General features: G+C 45.2%; 1 protein-coding gene across 1 annotated transcript in view; it reads left to right on the top strand.

Moving 5' to 3' along the window:
- Positions 1-958: 958 nt before the first annotated feature.
- TIAM1 (T-cell lymphoma invasion and metastasis 1) overlaps positions 959-13179 on the top strand; it is a 227495-nt gene continuing 215274 nt past the window's right edge. The window contains exons 1-2 of the mRNA XM_008065337.2: positions 959-1095; positions 6141-6317. The gene's annotated coding sequence lies outside the window, so the exon portion shown is untranslated. The remainder of the gene's footprint in view (positions 1096-6140; positions 6318-13179) is intronic.

Here is a 13179-nt window from a genome sequence, read left to right as displayed (position 1 = left end):
CTCTGCACTCAGCTTCTGGTGAACTTTTAAGCTAGCATTTTTCCTTAAAATTTTTTAGACGCTGTGATAGAAAAATCCCTCATGGGAAATCAAATTTACGGCAGTTTTCTTTCTAGGGGAAGGGAAAGAAGACCCTATTTCAGTAAGAAAGGAGTTCACAGATAGCTTCAACTATCTTGGTAATTTTAACGTTTTTGCTGCATGGTGGGCACTTGGGTGTTCATTATATTCTTTTCAAATATATGTTTCTGTATCTGAAAGTTTGTTTAAAAGATAGCCAGTTGAAAGTTTGCGTTTTGTTTTTCTGCTTCCCCTCTTTTTATTTATTTTTAAATTGAAAAGATTTTATTTTCCTTTCCTCCCTACTATTAGGTTCTTCTTTTATTTTAGATTTGGGGGTCCACATGGCTGTTCGTTACACGGACGTATTGTGTAGTGGTGGGGATTAGGTCTCAGGTGGCCCATTTCCCAGGTAGTGAACATTGTGCCCTGTAGGTAGCTTCTGAACCCTAACCCTCCTCCTCCCGGACCCCCTCCGCTCTTTTAAAATAGATGTTTAGGAGCTAGGTCTGCACTTGGTTAACTACCTGTATTCTACCCGCGAAGGGCTGGTGGGGAGCAGTTATGTAACATTTGTGGCCTTTTAAATCCTGTAATAGACACTGCATTCTCGCCGTGTGCTGTCAGAAAAACATTTGACAGGCACTTAGGCTGGGAGCAGGGCGACCAGGTTCATCTGTAAAATGGTTGAGACCTGTTTGAAATAAATTTCCCCCCAGGATGTGGTGGGCTGGCTGCTGGGATTCTGAGTGACAGCCGGCCTGAGCTCCTGGCGTTGTGAATGCCAGAGGGGAGCATTAAATTGGAGAAGGAGGCGGAGAGGAGGGAGGTGATGGTGGGAGGGGGGAAGGGAGGAGCGACCAGCCCTCTCCAACACACCCAAGTGACCAGATTCATCATAGCACGAAACTTCGCAAGTTACACCCACTCCCTCTGCCAGCAGCCGGGACGGCTGCTGCTTCCTCATTTCTGTTACTGGAAGTTTGAGAGATGTGAAGGCGGACGGGAGAAACGTGTGCGCCTCGCCGAGCTGGGGTGAGCTTGGGTTTCAAAACCGACTCTTTCCCGGGCGAATCTCTTTGTTGCGGGGGGATCGGGGACGCGGCGGAGTGCGGCTCTGGGCCGGGACAGGTGGGAGCCCCGGGCTGTGCCGCTGGGGCGTGGGGTGGCGGGGGAGAATCCCGTGCGCCCGGAGCCCCCGCCCTGAGTTCTGGAGCCCTGTCTCCACGGTGCGCCCTGGGGCGCTCGCGTTGCCGGCGGAGCTGCCGGGGACGCAGGGGACGTGGGTTAGGGCTCCCGGGGAAAGGCGTTCGGGCTTTGAACGCGCCTCATCTTTCCCCCTTGCCTGCTGTCACCCGGGATCGTCCCGTGGGCTGCGGGGCGTCTGGGGCGGGGGAGGTGGACTGCGGGATCAGGCCACCCACCCACGGTGCGTTCTGCCCGGGGCTGCCCCGCTGCGCGTTGGGTAATTGTGGTGTTGAAAGTGAACCCGCTGTGAGGCTTGGGGTTCGAGTGGGAAGAGATTGCGAAGGGATATTCGGAAGCCGTGGCGCCCGACGGGCACCTGGACTGGGAGTTCCGGCGTGGGGCGTCGGAAGTCTCGGGTTTCTCCTGAATTTGGCGTCTGGGTAAATGAGTTGAGCTCGAGGTTCCCAGCTGCGGAGGTGTTATTTGCCTATCTGGATTTTTTTTTCCCCTTTCTTTTTGAAAAATGTGGGTCTTTCTGGGACAGCTGGTTTATCTTTGGATTGATTGCCCAAGTCAATTTCGGGTGGGGTGTGGAGAGGAAGTTTGGGGTGGAGGGTGGCCCTGGGGGTTGGGATCTTGAAAATGACTCTTAATATGTCCCAGCAGCGGATAAACTTGGATAAGCTTGGCCCAAGTGAAGCTTCTCACAGATATTCTCTAGGTTTTATTTCGAGCCTGGAGCCGGTTGGGGCTTGTGTAGTTTTTTGCTCACTGTACAGAGGTCAGATGGGAGTTTTAGAGTTAACGGTTATCTGTTCCACTTCATTCATGTCTGAATAGCTGATCAACAGCTTAATAATACACCAGTATTTGGAACTTTTGTTTGGTATGCTAATTCTTTTTTAAGTCAGGGTCTCTCACTGTGGTCCAGGCTGGAGTACAGTGACAGATCGTGCAATTCTTCCTCGGTCACAACCTCAGAGTAGCTGGGACTACAGGTGCACCTCACCACGCCTGGCCAATGTTTACTTTTTTTTTTGGTAGAGGGGAGGTCTCGTTATGTTACCCAGACTGGTGTCTAACTCCTGAGCTTGAGTAATCCTCCCATCTGGGCCTCCCAAAGTGTTGAGATTGCAGGCATGAGCCACTGAGCCTGGCTGTAAGCTAATTCTTCAGAAGAATTTTCTGCCTTTACTTTTAGGGCAGAATTGAAGGTGGAGAACTGTGTGGCTCTTATGTTTATAGCGAACCAACTATTTATTTTGCGAGTGTTTCTCCCAGGTGTGGGGTGGGTATAATTAGGAGAATGTTAGTAGCTGATCTTACTATTTTTCTAATATCAAAGTGGAATAGCCTGGCTTTCTCAGCATATCTCTTCTTGAACTTTGGAGTTAGAGGAAAAGTTGCTGGGGCCACAGTTTACTTAGCTTGCTGTGACCCACTGGCTTCCTTGAAGTGAAAGATGTAGATAGATGTAAAGGAAATGGTTTTTAAGCCAACCCGACATGTCTCAGGGTTGCTTGATCCAGGGCTGTAACCTGCAAGAGCCCTGAGTTCTAGCTCGTCTGGGGCTCGAGAAGGGACCTAGACAGATGTGAGCTTGATGCTGACCCGAGGCCTGTGCCCTACTCCCCCACCCCCAAGGAACCTTTAGCAACTCACTCAACAGGAAAGACAAGCAAATTGAATCTTGTGATAGTGTTGGTGAAACTGACTAATAGACGGAGTTTTATGGAACAATAATTCCTATCTAGGAAAAGGAGACTGCATTATTCATAGAGCAAAGGTTTTTAGATATTGTCACATGGGAATGTTAGAAGACATCATTATCATGCAGACATCTGAAATTGGGGTTACTGCTTCTATATGACCTCTATGACCATCCTCGTAGGTTTGAGAGAAAGTGACAATTTCAATATCATTTTTTATATGGTCTCATCACCTTTCCCAGTAAATAATTTGATTTGGCTCTGGATGTTTGTATTTTTAAATTTTATTTATTTATTTGTTTTTTAAGACTGGGGTCTCACTATGTTACCCAGGGTGGTCTCAAACCCCTAGGCTCCAGTGATTCTTCTGCCTCAACTTCCCGAGTACTTAGGACTACAGGCATGCCACCACACCCGATTGTTTGTCTTTTTAAAAAAATTGTAGATTCAATTTGTTTAATAGGTATTGGAACGTTACAAGTGTTTTGTCTTAGTAACTAGTTTTTATAGGAATTTTTCATTTTATGTAAAATTTTAAGTTTATAAAATTGAACATGATATTTTCTCATAACATTTTCAAATACTGAAGCATCTGTAGAAATGTTTTCATTTTTCATTCGTGGCATCGATTATTTGTGCCTTTTCTTGATCAGACTTACTGGTGTATTGTTTTTATTGGTCTTTTGGAAGAACCACTTTGGTTTTTGTTTGAATTTTAAATTGAAGCACAAAGGCCACCTCCTTTCTTGAGTTTTAATGCATTTAAAAAATTCTATCCTGTGGAACTCTGTTAGAAAAGGTTTTAAAATGGTCTTTGGAAATAAGCAACTGAGTCCCTTGACTGTAAGGAGGAAGACACTGTGTGTTTATCTTTGTGTTTGACATAAGATTCTGGTTTTTTCAGTTTTATTGAAACATACCTTCTGAATACACTGGGCAGAATTGTTCTAAGGTGGGCTTTGTGTATTCATTGAGGCCACACCCTGTGAAATTGTTTTGGAAACATCTAACTAGAATTTGCATGAGACTACTGGTAATTTCATGTGAATTGTAGGTACTTTTGACCCACTTGGTAATATCAATTTACCTCATGCAAGAGCATAACAAATTTGCCAAAATGACTGAGGAAGAAATGCTTCATTGTGGGCTATGTTTAATGCATAAGTGTGAGCATTTTACAGTTTTCACAGAGCTAGAGTCTGGGGCAGGACGAGATCAAGGATACTGGCGTCAGAAAGACCTGGCTTTGAATTCCTGCTTTGCCACTTTTGGCTGGGTGGCCTCAGGGAAGTTGCCTAACCTCTCTTATGTTTGAGGAACTTAGACTTTCTTTAACTGTGAGATGGAAATAATGAATACTGCTTATGGTGGGTAGGTGAGTGGGTGGGGATTGTGGAGTCTCAATATGAGAATTCAAGGAATAATGCGATTTCAATATGAATATTCATGTAAGGCTCCTAGTCCTGGTTGGACACAAAGCAAGCACTTAGTAGTACATTGAGTGTTTTCTCCTCCTGCGGTTTCTTGTCATCCCTCCCAACTCACCACCTCACTCAGGGCCTACCTTCTAGAAAGGTGAAGTGATTGATTGCACTAGACTAAAACAAAGCTCCTTCTCTCATTTGTTCTCTCTTCATTATTGGCAAGTGGGGTTACCAGGATCACTTTCTATATTTTCAGTATTTTCATCCTGCTATCCTAGTTCATTGGTGGTAAACTGGCTGTGTATTTCTCCTCTGCAATTTTTACCTTTCCTAGATTCCTCCTCATCCCCAGTTTATCTTATCTTCTTAAGGATCTCACTACTCTGTTTTTTCTTTTCTTTCTTTTTTTTGGAAAGGGGAGGTGGCTACCTTTAGTATGGAAATGAAATGAGTACAAAGCCCAAAACTTGGCAGAGATTGGGATGTAAGTTAGTGGGTTGCTTCTATAAAGACAAAATATGTTAAATTTAGGTCCTTAGGAACTTAACTTGGAGCTGGTCCCAGCTACTTGGGAGGCTGAGTTGGGAGGATCGCTTGAGTCCAGGAGTTTGAGGTCAGCCTGGGCAACACAATGAGAGCCTGACTCTAAAAATAAAAATAATATATTTAACTTGGAGCTAGATGGTGCTGTTGACGACCATAGCAGCTTTCTTTGTATTGCGATTGCATTTTCTTAGAATGTTTTCCAGAACTTGGAGTTCCTAAGTACTTTGGGGGAAGTATTGATTGTTTAGTATTATGGTTGAGGTTGCGACGAAGAAAGGAAAATAAAAGTATAGGGTAGAGGAGACTGACTGGTGAATATTCCCCACAAAGGAATATAGCATTATTAAAGTTGCCAAACTCCGAGACATCTGTTTTTCGTAGGGTTTCTCCCTTGAACAAGGTAATTGGGAAGACATGGCATCATTAGTTAGCATTTATTTATGAGTATACCTCTAGTATTGCCAGAGGCTGTACTGAGGATGGGGAGGGGTTGCAAGGGGAGGGGGTGGGGAGAAAGGCTTTGTTTGCTTGAAGGTGGATGCTGTGCTAAAGTCATTCTGCTGTGCCCGAGGAGCAAGTCTTGGTTTACTTTTTGTGCAGTGAATCAGCCTGGAGTGTGGATTTACTTTCAGAGAAGATAGATGGACTCGCTGCACCTGGTCTGGCCTGTCCACTATGACCCAGTGGTGCTGTTGTGTTCTAGCTGTTGCTTTTATGAGAATGGAGAACAAGGAAGCGTAGTTTTCATAAGTATTTTGCAACACCGATTCTCCAGTTTATTTTGATGCTGTTGCTTGAAAGCAAGTATTAACTTGACTTTCATTGGTAAAACTCAGTACTTCTGGAAAGTTGCGATCGTTTCATGATTCAGTGTAAATTTGAGAGATCTTGTACTGAATCATAGAGCCTTTATCCAGTACCTTGGAATGCCATGTTTCCATAAACGATGAGATTTTGCTGGGTATGAAGCCTTACTCCAAGGTGCTTTCTACAAAACCATGGTTGAGTGAAGACCTGTTCAATGCTTCTTTGATTATTAAAATACTGGTTGCTTATTAAAATACCAATATGGAATACTAATGTATTGAGTGTTTATAGCATACTAAGTACTTTTCTTATGTTATCGCATGGATGTTTCTGAGGATGATCTTGCAATCTCTAAAGATATATAAAAAGCACAAAACCTATTACTTTCTTACGTCTGCTCTTCTAGGTACAACCACTGTGGACTGAGGCCCACTGTTCTTGACTTGAAACCCAAGAGGAGGAGGAGGAAGAGGAGGATTGGGACCATGACACTCTGAATCCTGGTGTCTCACTTAGGACGTGCGTGTCCCCTGCAGATGGCACATTTGGAGATCTTGACAAAACCTTTTCTGTTTCTGATGGGGTAAGTGTGGCATTTGCAGAAGGCTGGGAAATGAGGATTTCAGCTTTTAAAATCTCACGGGCCTGCCCAAATCCACCCATTTTGGGACAACTTCCCATTTGGGAAGTTCATGATTGGTGACTCTTATTTTGGTGGGAGAAAGTTTACCAGTTCTCCCCACTTGCAATGGAGGGTTTGAAATTGGTTTCCCAGGAAACTTTCCTATTCTTATTGACTTGTTCTTGTGGTTGCATTGTTTGGGGACTGCTGAGGGGACTCATCCTACCTCTTGCTGACTTCTCCTTTGCCTGCGCCCATGATACTAGAAAGGGGAAGAAAGTATTGATTTGAATCGCAACTGGGGAAACTTGGTATCAGAACGTGATTGTTTGGGGGCTGTTGGACGTGTGGTCATGTTACTTTTAATGACAGAGAATGAGCCTTTACCTAAACTGTGAAGTGGGTTTGGTTACGGGTTCCTCGCTGAGGCAGTGAAGCTGGATGTCTTCATTGCACGACAGGCAAGGATCCAGTGGTCCCCGTGCAGTATGCACAGCCACTCTGAGAGAAGAACTATGCTGCCCATACACCTTCCCTACTTCCCGTATGTGGCACCAAGCTCTTCTAGGGAATTCCAGCAGAAAGGGCTGTGTGCTCTCCTGCTTCCCTTCTGCCTCGTGGACACAGTGACGTCTGCCCGTGCAGTCCCCATTTGCTTCCTAGGGGGAAAAGGTTAGACCAAAAGGGGCTTTCTAGCTATACGAAGTTGCTCTTGTTCTTTTCCTTATTTATTTATTCTAGCTATCTGTCTATTTATTTATTTATAAGTTGGGGTCTCATTCTGTCGCCCAGACTGGAGTGCAGTGGCACAATCACGGCTCACCACAGCTTGGACCTCCTGGGCTCAGGTGATCCTCTTGCCTCAGCCTCCTGAGTAGCTGGGACTACAGGTGCACACTACCACACCTGGAATTTGTGTGTGTGTGTGTGTGTGTGTGTGTGTGTGTGTGTAGAGATGAGATCTTGCTATTTTGCCTAGGCAGGTCTAGAATGCCTAGGTCCAAGCAATCTCCCGCCTTGGCCTTCCAAAGTGCTGGGATTACAGACGTGAACTACCACGCCTAGCCATTCTTGTTCTTTTCAACTTTGCCTTCCTGTCTTGAACAAACCCTCCCAACCCTGTTTATAGGTGACATCATGTTGCATTATTTAATATCTACCAGGTCGGTCCAGAATTGGAACAAAATAGGCAACCACTGACTCCATAAAGAGCCAGCATGGCAGATGCCTTCTGAGATGCCACTGCTGTAGTTTGCAGGTTTCCCACCCAGCATCCCCGGTCCTGCTTTGCGGGTCCTGCTGTGACTTGTTCCTCCAGTCTTACCTGTTGTTCCACGCCCGAGTCCAAACCCACAGCTCAGTCACTCTTTCTCTGAATGTTCGCAGCAGCTTGTGGAAACCATTTTTTCCAGGTTGACATCACATTATGTTATCATAATTTGGTTTCAAGGGGTAAAAAAATACTAAAAACAACAATTAACCCTTTGGAGCACAGGCTTTTCATATTCTGTCTTTATCCCTTTGGGTCCCCTTCACCTTTCTAGCAGATTCTTTCCACCTGCATTTTCATGCCTACCTCTTTGTTGGAGGGCCGCCCTGGGGGTTGGATCCCCTTTGACTAAGTACTTGGAAATCCTGTACCCCCCCAGGCCATCCTTAGCCTTAGCAAGGGCTAACCCCAAAGAGGGTGAACATATTCCAGGTCACCTCTAAGGCCACATCTATCCTGTCTCTGGAGAGCCCTACCCCTTCTTTCCCTCCAATGTGTGTTGTCATTCTCCACCCCACCCTCCTTCCCCTCCCTGTCTACTTTCCAACTGGTTTTCTCTGGAAATGCTTCCTGACAAAAAAAATTTAAACATGACTGCTCACCTCTGACTTAAATAACAACATCGCGAAGTGGAAAGCTATGATTTGAACCCAGAAAGCTTGGCTTCGGAGTCTGTCCTCTTAACCACTGAGCTGCTGTGAGTTCCTCTGAAGTGAGCTACTTGGACTTCTCTTCATTGTTTATTATTTTTAAATTTTTATTTACTTATGTGTTTATGAGTCAGTCTCACTGTGTCGCCAAGGTGGAGTGCAGTGGCAGGATCACGACTCACTGTGGGCTCGGCTTCCTGGGCTCGGGTGATCCCTCCTCCTCAATTTCCTGCGTAGCTGGGACTCCAGACATGTGCTACCACTCCTGGCTCCTTTTTTTGGCGGGTGAGGGTAGAGCCAGGGTCTCGCTCTGTTGCTCAGGCTGGCTGGACTTCTCTTTATACTTGCCTCAGTGTGGATTCTAGTGAATGCCATAGCATGCTTAGCAAGTGTTTGCTGTGTGAGTGGCTATAGAGCCTAACAGAAACAACCTTCCTGAGTCCTGTCTTGGGGGCATCCATCCTTGTCGTGTTGCCCTCGAATGGCCTTCTGCCAGCTCTGTCGATTCAGGCTTTACCTCTCTTCCAGGGTCAGCTCAAGTTCAGCTCCTACTCACTGCCTTGCTAGACTGTCCCAGCCCCGCCAGTTTTGCTCCACAGAACCAGCGTTGTTGCTCCGATGTTGTCCTCCGGATCTTCTCTCTCCCTCAGCAGGATTGTGAATCCCTGAGAGCTGCGAGTGTGCCCTGTACCACATAGCTAGTGTTTAGGGATTCTTTCGGGATTAATTAAAACCCGGTCAGAGCTGTCCAAAGAAACGTCAAACTTGTTTCCGGGTTCTGTGAGTGAAGGGAAATAATGAGGTTAAAGAGCAAAACTTAAAAAAAAAAAGTGAGGGGTAAATCTAAAAATTGTTAGCCTGTTTCTGTGTGAGCCTGTGTGTGTATTTTCACATTGCAGCTGTTCAAATTGAATCATAGAATGCATGTGTCATCTCTTGGCTCCAAGCACGGTGGCGAGCCCATCTTCCCCACTAAGGGAATTTAAGCAAATTTATGTGATGAATAATATGGATTCTCCTTTAATACTTGGGACGTAGATATCATGTACATGGCAGGTGAAACACGGCAGCCATCTTCCCCTCCTCCCTCCATTTGAAAGATAACAGGAGGGATTGTCCTCTGCAGACTTAGTGAGCTGCATTTTAGCTCATGGCCAGCCAAAGGCTCCACAGAGATGTCTCTCTCCACTTTTGCTGACTTAGACACCCTCTGCGTCCTTGTGTGTGTCTTTCCCCCACCGCTCCCAGAAGGTAGTGGAAAGAGGGCTAGGCTGGAATTGAAGATGCACACATTGAGCCCCCACTGTGTGGCTCTCTGCTGCATCCTCTCTACAGAAGGCATGACTGAACCTCAAAGCCCCTCTGGCACGTGCATATTCTTGTCTCTAAGTCTAGTCGATGGAACCCAAGTATCTTGACTAGAGTCATTGTGTTTTCTCTGACTTCTAAACCCATGCATCTTGACCTTCAGTTCAGATATAGACAGATGATGTCTGATGGTCATAGTAATTCTAGAATTCGGAGACTCTTGAGTTCATTTCTTTGCCTTTTCTACACTAGGCAGTTTCTCTTAGCACCTCACTGTTCTTTAATTTGTTAAAGTCATTGTTGCTAGAAATACCATGTTTAGCTGTGACTTTTTGGGTGGGGGTGGGTAATATTTGAAAAACCACAAAAGTGGGACTCACATTATTTATTTATTTTTTTGGAGACAGAGTCTTGCTCTGTCACCCAGGCTGGAGTGCAGTGACATGATCATAGCTTATTGCAGCCTCAGACTCCTGGACTCATACAATCCTCCCACCTCAGCCTTCTGAGTAGCTGGGACTACAGGTGTGTGCCACCACACCCAGCTAATTTTTAAACACCCAGCTAATTTTTTTGTAAGGGGATGGTCTTGTCATGTGCCCAGGCTGGTCTCGAACTCCTGGTCTCAAGTGATCTCTAACCTCAACCTTCCAAAGTGCAGGGACTGCAGGTGTGAGCCACTGTGACTGGCCTCACTGTATTTTCATATGCTCATGCACAGGTGAATGTATCAAGCTGATTCTTTGAATACCCCTGGCAAAGTTAAGCAGTTTCATCTTTCTCTTTAGGAAGCAGGGCTCTCTCCAGCTTAGATTGAAGACTTTGTTTCATTGCCTCATTCTATGGCACATACGGCCTGGGATGTTGGTGCCTTGGGTCTGATGGAGCAGGGGCACCCTGGAGCCTTCCCTGGCCTGTCCCTCTCCTGCCCATGTTGCGTAAACATTGGCATGGCAGGGACAGATGGCCACTCTGGGGGCTCCTTTGATGTCACATTTGGTTGCCTGGGTGGGGGGTAGGGTGGTTGCAGCCAGTCTCCACGGGGGGAGGAGAGGCTGACTGGGAAATACCCCTTGACAGTGGATAAACATAAGCTCACCTCCGGAAAAGCTGGGCGCCCCGTACGTGTGCAGGCTGTGGCGGTAATGGAGTCAGATTTACATAAGTGTGTTTAGCTTGGGAAGGAGCCAGCCTGCTCAAAGCACAGCCTTTTCTCTGTGCTCCAAATTGATGCTCAACAGAGTTTGGTTTGCTTGTGGGAATGTGAGTGAACCGTGTGGGGGCTGATGAAGAGAGTGATGGACTACCGATTACTCTCAGAGCTAGGAAAAAATTCTTTCCAGAGTTAGCTTTGCTGGAGGCTCAGGTGAAGGCACCTGGGATCCCACAAGAGTCAAGACAGAGCGGTTAGGTGCTCTCATCTGTGGGACTCGCTGCTGGTCAGACAGCTTCAATCTTTGTAATGAGGACTGAGGGCTTTGATGGAAAACCAGAAGGAAGATAATTGAGAACAGCACCTAGACAGGGTGGGCGTGGGGCAGCAGAACCCCTCTTGAGAGAAACCACGAGAGTTGACAGTAAGTGGAAATCAAATGGGTTTCTCATGGCTTCAACTCTAGAAGGGAGCACTGGAGGCCACTTAGAATTGCCTGCATGCAGACTGAGCGTTGGGCTTGAACTGAATTGGAAAAGCCCAGAGCCACAAGAAATGATTGAAAGCTTTTCCATTTCTCTGCCTCTGGGTAGTAACTACTGCCATTTATTTTTCGATTGTGTTTACAAAAGTCCCAACGTGCCAATTTCAGGTAAGTATTTAAGCTAATGAAGTGACATCTAATTCTTGTGCTTCGTGTTAATTTTGGTGGTTCATTTCTTCATTTTTTCCAACAAATCATTCGTTGGGTAGTTACACCTCAGCCCTCCAAGTAACTGGAACAACAGGCACACGCCACCATGCCCGGCTAATTTTTTGATTTATGGTAGAGATGAGGTCTTGCCAAGTTGCCCTGGCTGGTCTTGAACCCGTGGGCTCAGGCAGTCCTCTCACCTCAGCCTCCCAAAGTGCTGGGATTATAGGCATGAGCCACCATACCCGGCCGTTAATTCTTTTTAAGAGTCTGGTCCAACAACCGATATGGACACTTAGTATTTCCCCTTCACTTTTCTTAATATTTGGAGGAATCTAATTTGTACAGGTGCCTGATGGTTCATTGAGTCATGAAAACATCTAACCAACAGCCTTTTTTGGGGGGTAGGTCATTGGAGGGTGTTTCTAATTATTACATAAACAGCATGAATGTGAGTGTGGGAGTTTTATTACCAGTTCCCTGGTGGTGGTTTGAGTGATTTCTCTGGGTAGTTTCAGTGTCAGTGTTGATACTGCTAGAAAGTTTCTGCTCACTGCTGAGTGATTTTTCTCTTTTGGTAAAAAAATATATATATACCTGATTCCCAAACCAGGGGAAGTGGGGAACAAAGGGAGGCCCAAACTTTATCTGTATGATAACCACTTATCTGCCTAATCCTGAATTATACCCACATCTTTAAAATAAAATATATATGCATATATATACTTTTTAATGAGATGAGTGAGGGTATTTATGGTATGCTCAGTTACATGTTTAAACAAAATTATCATTATTTGCCAGTTAGTGTTTATTTAAGGAAATACGAAGGGGGGTGGGGAGAGTGTGAACAAGCACTGGGCTAACAAGAAGCCAAAAGACCCAAGTTCTCATCCCAGTCTCTTCCTAACTCTCTGACCTTCGTTGAGTCTGTTGTGTGGGACTGAGAATTACGTCCTCAGGTGTCTTGTGATTATCCAGAAGTTTCTTTCTATATGGTAGGCAGAGCCTGTATTATAGACCCAACTTTTAGCTTGATTTTGCTACATTATTTTTGGTTTTACACATTATTGATTTATTTATCTGCTCAGACCCAGATGCTGTGGTTGAATTTTATGTTTTTGGTGTTATATTTAAAATATGATGCTTTCTTTTCTTTCCTTTTTACTCCAGGAGGAGGGAGTTTCATGTAAGATGAAAATGGAAACCAAAGAAAAAGATACGGTCTGGAAGTAATTTTCGGCCGTAGAGAAATTAAAGGAAATGGGGATATATTAATACACCATTTTGTTGCTAGCCAGATGACGAGAACTCAGGGGAACATACTTGCTTTTTCTTCGTGATTGAATATATTGCACATGGATTAGTTTTTCACCAGGACCTTGTAGTTAAAGAAAGTAAAAAGCAGGTCTGGATGTTCAATGTTTCCCTCTTCTCAAGAGCGCCTCACATTGGTGTTTGAACACGGATTGCCTGCCTCTTATTTCTATAACTTGAAATCAGAACGATGCCTAGCTAGGTTGATTGTGCCAGTGTATTCCAGCCTGGATGACAGAGTGAGACACCAACTCAAAAAAAAAAAAAGAACAGCAACCCGTAGTGTTAGAAATGGACTTATTTGTGTGTTTAAAACTAACACCAGACATCTTTGCCCAGTTGAATTTCTCAAAAGTCTTCTTAGAAAGAGGGACTTTGGGCCAGGCTCGGTGGCTCAGCCTGTAATCCCAGCACTTTGGGAGGCCAAGGTGAGT

This window comes from Carlito syrichta, unplaced genomic scaffold, assembly GCF_000164805.1.
Source record: "Carlito syrichta isolate Samal-C Ts95f unplaced genomic scaffold, Tarsius_syrichta-2.0.1 Scaffold308238, whole genome shotgun sequence".
In the NCBI taxonomy this organism is placed as follows: domain Eukaryota; kingdom Metazoa; phylum Chordata; class Mammalia; order Primates; family Tarsiidae; genus Carlito; species Carlito syrichta.
This window is presented reverse-complemented; position numbering and strand designations above follow the sequence as displayed.